This window comes from Miniopterus schreibersii (assembly GCF_964146895.1).
Source record: "Miniopterus schreibersii genome assembly, chromosome: 2".
In the NCBI taxonomy this organism is placed as follows: Eukaryota; Metazoa; Chordata; class Mammalia; order Chiroptera; family Miniopteridae; genus Miniopterus; species Miniopterus schreibersii.
In genome coordinates, this window is record NC_138102.1 from 178,298,156 (window position 1) to 178,304,155 (window position 6,000).

General features: G+C 49.1%; 1 protein-coding gene across 1 annotated transcript in view; it reads right to left on the minus strand.

The window, feature by feature from the left end:
• LARGE1 (LARGE xylosyl- and glucuronyltransferase 1) overlaps window positions 1-1,080 on the minus strand; it is a 401,066-nt gene extending 399,986 nt beyond the window's left edge. The window contains exon 1 of the mRNA XM_081128709.1: window positions 676-1,080. The gene's annotated coding sequence lies outside the window, so the exon portion shown is untranslated. The remainder of the gene's footprint in view (window positions 1-675) is intronic.
• Window positions 1,081-6,000: the final 4,920 nt, after the last annotated feature.

The window sequence follows — 6,000 nt, forward strand, 5'->3', positions numbered from 1 at the left end:
GAAGCAGCGGGTGCAATTGGCTGGGCAAAGGGGCGGGGGCGGGAGAGTGGCGGAGGCCCGCAGGGAGGAGGCCTGGAGAGGAAACCCAGGAGTGGAAAGAGGCAGGGAAAGGAAGACGCAGCGGGGTGTACGACTCAGACGCGGCCAGAGATCGGGGCTCCGCGGCGCGATCCAGCGCCCGGGTTTTTCCTCTGCTCAGTCCCAGGGCTTCTGGGGTCCCCTTCCCCCGGTGTCCCCACCTCTCCCCAGCCGGGCGGGCCGCCTGATCTCCGCCTCCCGTCCACGCACCTGGGTCTGAGCCCTGGCACTCAGAGGAGCCCACCCCACTTCTAGGAAGGGGCGAGGGAAGGGAGGAAGGAAAAGCAAAGATAAAGTGCAAGGGTGGGGAGGGAGGCAGGGGCAGGGGCGGGTGAGCAGAGGGCGCCCCGCTCCGGCAGCCGCGCCCACCCCTCTCCCCGGAGGTCAGGTTGGGAGGCCAAAGGCTTCCTCCGGGGGGTTCGGCCGCGCTCTGCGCTCGGGACCTCGCTCCCGCCTGGGTTGCCGGCCTCTCGGCCCTTAGCTGGATCCAGCGGGACCCTCCCCCAGTCCCCTTCCTCCCCTCCAGCCCTTTAAGCAGCGACCCCCACCCCACCCCACCCACCGCCGCGGGTCCCACCCCTCTCGAGCGCTGTTTACCTAACACTCCGCGGGCGGACCCAGACGAGGGAATGCGAGCCGAAGGCGGAGGCTGCACAGCGGCGTCCCCGGCGAAGGGGGGGGGGGGCACGTTTGCTTTGAAGCTTTGGGATAAGTTAGCTGCGAAGCTGGGGTCCCGCTCCCTCACCTCTGCGGGAGTGCGCCTCACCCCGCACGTTTGCAGGGCTAGGAGATCGCATCTGGTTTCGATGCCGCTACCGTGTCGAAGAAGAACATTATGTGGTAAAATAGTATCTAATATCCTGGAGGCCGTTAGAGTGTCCAAGTTTCATGCCAAGCCCTTTAGCTGGAATGCTGCTCCGGTCTCCCTCTGACGCGCAGCCCGGCTCCGGAGCGCCCTGAAAACAAGGGGGTCCTTTTTTATTTTTTGCAGACGCACTGCCCTGCCTTCCTACTCCCCTCCTCCTCTACTCCAACCCCCGCCCCGGAGCCGGGTAAAGTTAAAGCAAGAATTTGGGCTTTCTTGTCATTCATGGCTTTGCTTCGCTTCAGGAGTGGTGCAAAATGCATTGTTACAAAACATTAGCCTATTAATAAGGGTAGGGTGACTGAGGAAGGGCTGGGAGACCTGAAATTTACATGGAGAGAGAGAGAGACAGAGAGAGAGACAGAGAGAGAGAGACAGAGAGAGAGAATGGAATAACATCAGGAACTGAAAGAAGCATAGGAAAAAAGGAATTATTTCCATTTTAATTACCTAAGCGCAGTAGCACATTCTCTGGACGGGATTTCAGAAAGCACAATATAGCCATAGCGGAGGAGGGACCAGTATCCATTCTGGTCAGTAAGGTACATTGAAACATTTATTTCATTATTTGGGGATTTCACAAAAATCACTTGCATCAGTTAATAAGTAGCTTGAATGTGTAAAAGCTTTGCTCTGTCAGTTCAGTGTTGCAGTGTTATAGTCAGTGGCACATCTAATGTTCTAAAGGAGTAACGTGGCCCGACTTGAAATGTTAATAGGTCAAGCCCCACATTTAAAGAATTCCTTTGTCCCACCAATGGGAGATCTACATATGGAATACCGATTGTAGGAAGCACTTGCCTATGAATTGGAGCCCTTTGACACAAACCAGGATATAAATGTCTCAAAAAGGATTTCAGCTGTGACATAATAGAGTATGAAGAGTGCAGAATAAAATATGTAAGGTGATATACCTGTTATTTCTAAAGAACCTGAATTGCTTCTGCTAAGAACTGAGAAATGAAAAAATACTGAGCCTTCTAAACCCACTGTTTCCTATTTATCTTCACCCAGTTATTGTACCTGTCACAGGACCCCTTCAGAAAGATCTCATATATAAAATCAGGGTCAAGGAGAACTAATCCGTAGAAAACTGTCTTACAATGGCCACTAGGGGGCCCTAAAGGCATCTCAAAGAAGGAGCAGGGAAACGGGTTTCCAGTCTCATTTCCTGGGTACCTCATGGAGCTGGAATCTAAAGGCAAGTTAAGAGCATGGAGCAAAGTCTGCAGGCAAGTCAGGCTTTGCATTTTTAAAAAAAGACCAGAGACCCATTTTGACTCATGACTCATGAGTCAAGAATGTGGTTTCCCATTTCTTTCCTCTAAAAAAAAAAAAAATACAACAAAAAAGGAATACTGTATGCCCTCAACGAGAGGAAGGTGGCCTGATACTTTTACCTTCTTAAAGTCAGCCCAGTTATTTCTACTATTACAGATACAGCTTCTTTCTAAGGTTTTAGGAATTTTTTTTTTCTTTCCCAGAATGTTTTGAACATTCTTCAAGTGCCAGGTAGCAAAATAAATCCTCAGGGGTGATATGAAAAGTATTGAGCAACCTATAGCACAGGGCACCCGCTAACCACCTTATGGGAATTCAGGCCAGCCATCGGGCACTAGCACACCTGGTAGGCCAGGTATTAGTTCTTTAGTGAAATGGGGAGTGAGGACAGGGTGGTTCCTGGGGGGGTGGCAGGTGCAGCTGGAGTGGTGGTGGGGGGAGAGGAGGTGAGCTTAGCGCAGGGGACGCCTAACCGGCAAGTAGGAAGAATTTCAGCACTTTCACATGTAATGTTATATTTGTCAAAACACCTGAATATCAGGCCTGATCACACATAAAGCTGCCCCTCACTTCCTGTAGACTTTAATATCTAGCAATCAAATTGTCAGGGCTTCCAAATCCTTGGCGGTCACGTATCTTTCCCACACCTTACCGGTAAATAAGGTTAAGACGTCCTTTATAGGAGGGTCAAGAATTGAACAGCTCTCAGGTTTCACAGAAAGAAGCCTAATCATCCCTCAGCCAGTGTGAAGGGATATCTGCAAAAGATGTGCTTATGCAGACACATTTCGAGGGGAAATTCAAGCGTGAAACATTCCTCTGTCACTCAGGCCAATAAGGCATTTCTGAGCAAAACAAAAGGCCTCCATCAGGGCTAAGCAGGAAGGAGCTACTTGCAAGCGAAGAATGAAAAGAACACTGCAACGCTACCAAACTAACACCAAGAGAGGAGCGCTTTGAGCGAAATCGAACTAAAAACGAAACGAGTCTAGAATTGAGACGCGAGACAAGGTATGGGGACAAAGTCTCTCTCAGTGGAATGAAGAAACAGTCTGTTTCCATCCTCATGCTCAGGATCAGGCGAGATACAGGTGTTCTCAAAATCGCTTTATTAGCTTTCAGAGGACTGGCCACGGCAAACCTCAGAGCCAGCTAATTAGAACAAATCTGGCTCCAGATGGAGAACCCCACTGTCTTCAGGCGACAAGATTTATTCCCTCACTGGCTGTGCAAGTCCAGCAGAGTAAAAACCCTGTCGGGTGGATCGCTCTCTCGTCACCTATGACAAAATGCTTAACTGGGGACCCAAAGGCCTCCTGGAGGCAGGCAGGGAAAGTCAGCGCTGAAGAGGTCAGTTTAAAGGACAGAGCACGGGGTCCTAGACCCCATGAAGAAAAGGGGACCTCAAGCTCAGTGCACCACGAGCACCTCAAGACAAAAATGAAAAAGAAAATATTCAGCACTGCTAAAGTCATCAAAGTCCTGAAATAAAAGGTGATGGCTTATACCTTTCGGCGATTTTTCTCCAGAACCCCTGTTTAAATGGCAGGCATAGCTGGGTGGGTACATTTAATCAGTCCCTTGACATCTTACTCCTTGACGTATATACAAATCACGTGGGAATCTTGTTAAAATGCAGATGCTGATTCAGTAGACCTGGGGCTGGGAGACCAGGGGTGGGGAGAGGGGCTGAGACTCTGCTTTTCTAACAAGTTCCTGTCTGTGGACTGTACTTTGAGGAGCAAGGCTGTAGAGGACATTTGTTGATAGTCAACAACATCCTCTCAGTTGTTTTCTGTTCCTAAGATTCTGGTTATCAGTAGGGTTCCTCCAAGAGTCAACCCTGAGGCAAGGGTTTGGAGGCTAGAAGCTTACTTGGGAAGTGCTTCCAGGAAGCACAGTGAGGGTGTGAGGAAGTGAAATAGGAAAGGCGGAAGGCCAATAAGGGGTGAGTTCATAAGTGGGCAATGGGCACTCAGTTCTGATAAGGACCCTCTGAGAGACTGTAGAAAAGCATTGTCCAGAAGACTTCTGTGTGATGGGAATGTTATATACGTATTTGCACTGTCCAATAAGGTAGCCGCTAGCCACATGTTACTCTTGTGTACTTGAAATGAGGCTAGTGTGACACAGGGACTGAATTTTTAAATCTTATCTAATGTTAATATATTTAAGTAGCCACGCATGGCTACTGGCTACTGTGTTGGACAGTGCGGATGTAGAACATAATGTCCCGTTAAGGGTCAAGAAATCTAGAAGATTATTTGTCCACCATTCATTCATTGAGGATTGCTCCTAACACTTCCATCATGCTCCCCTGGCCAGAGAACTCCCACACACAGATACAGGTAACTCAAAGTAGGAAACCTTCAGTGTGTGCACAAACTTCCCATCCAAGGTGGAGTTGATCATCAAGGTGGATCTAAGGGACATGAGTAGGGCACTGACAGCATTTGCTAAAAGAATCCAGACTTTATTTGGACCTATCCCCAGTTCCAGGAGCCGAGTCTGAAGAGCACAAGCTAATCAATCTGTTCCCTATCTCTGACCACCATCATTGGTGCAAGGCCGAGCAGATAACCGAGGCTGGTTCGATCACGATGACTCTCAGGGCTCTTATCTGGGAGGCTGGAATACTAAACATGTTCTTTCACTTCTGGACCCCGTGGACACAAAGGTTAGTAACCCCGAGACTAGCAGGGACAGAGAGAGACAGAAAACCCAATCCGTGTCAGGACTGCTTTGAGCTACATGTACAGCATCCCCAGGTAATAGGATCTGAAATAATAATCTCAAGAAATCTCAAGGTAGGCAAGTCCAGGTTTGGTAAAGCAGCTCGGTGGTTTCATCAAAGACCCAAGATCTGTCTGTCTAGTCCACTGCTCTGCCATCCTCCACATGTTGGCTTTATGTGTTGCCCCATGTTCACAAGGTGGCTGCAATAGCTCCAAAGATCATATTCTCAAACCAGCAGCCGAAGCAGAAAGAAAAAGGCAGGTAGAAAGCACGGTTCTGTTCACTAGATTCCCCACTTAGGATTGACTTAAGTGAATCGTAATTCACCTTCTGGAGATGGAACATTGTTAGGTTTTGTTAGCCAAGAGGGAGAGGAAGTGGCTCTTGGCGACCGCCTAATAGTGCCTGCTCTGCGACCCTTGAGACACCCTTGAGACACTGAATAGGACCAACCCTGAAACTTATCCTAACCCTGAGCTCCTGTTTTACATGAGCCAATAAATCTACCTATTGTGCAAATTTTAATTGGGGTTCCTTTACGTGCATCCAAAAAAAACATCCTAACCAATGTAGGCAAACACGCAGGCTCAGCAATCCTCATCCTCTCTTCTGTTTACATCTTTGTTGTTTCTCAAAGCTGGAATCTCCTTCCCTTTACATATGGCCAGACCTTGCCAAATCTTCAGAGTCCAACAGGAAACCCCTGCTTTTAGAAGTCTGCCAAAGACTAGATGGACCATGGTCATCTCTCTGCCAGATTCATAACACTGCTTGTCCTTCTGCATTTTTCAAGAACTGATGCGATGACAGCTGACCCTGGGAAGGTACAGGTTGCTCCCTCCTCCAGAGAGTGAAACCGGTTTGGAAATCACCCGCCGTTTTATGCTTGGTATGAACAGAGACCTAGATGCCCCATGAGCACCAGCCTGCAGCCCCATACTCCACACCACGCCCTCAATGCGGTTGGTCTGCCCAGCTACAGCTGTCCTTTGCCCGAGGGTCTGTTTCTCACTCCAGTCCCCTGCTGAGTCTGGAGTCAA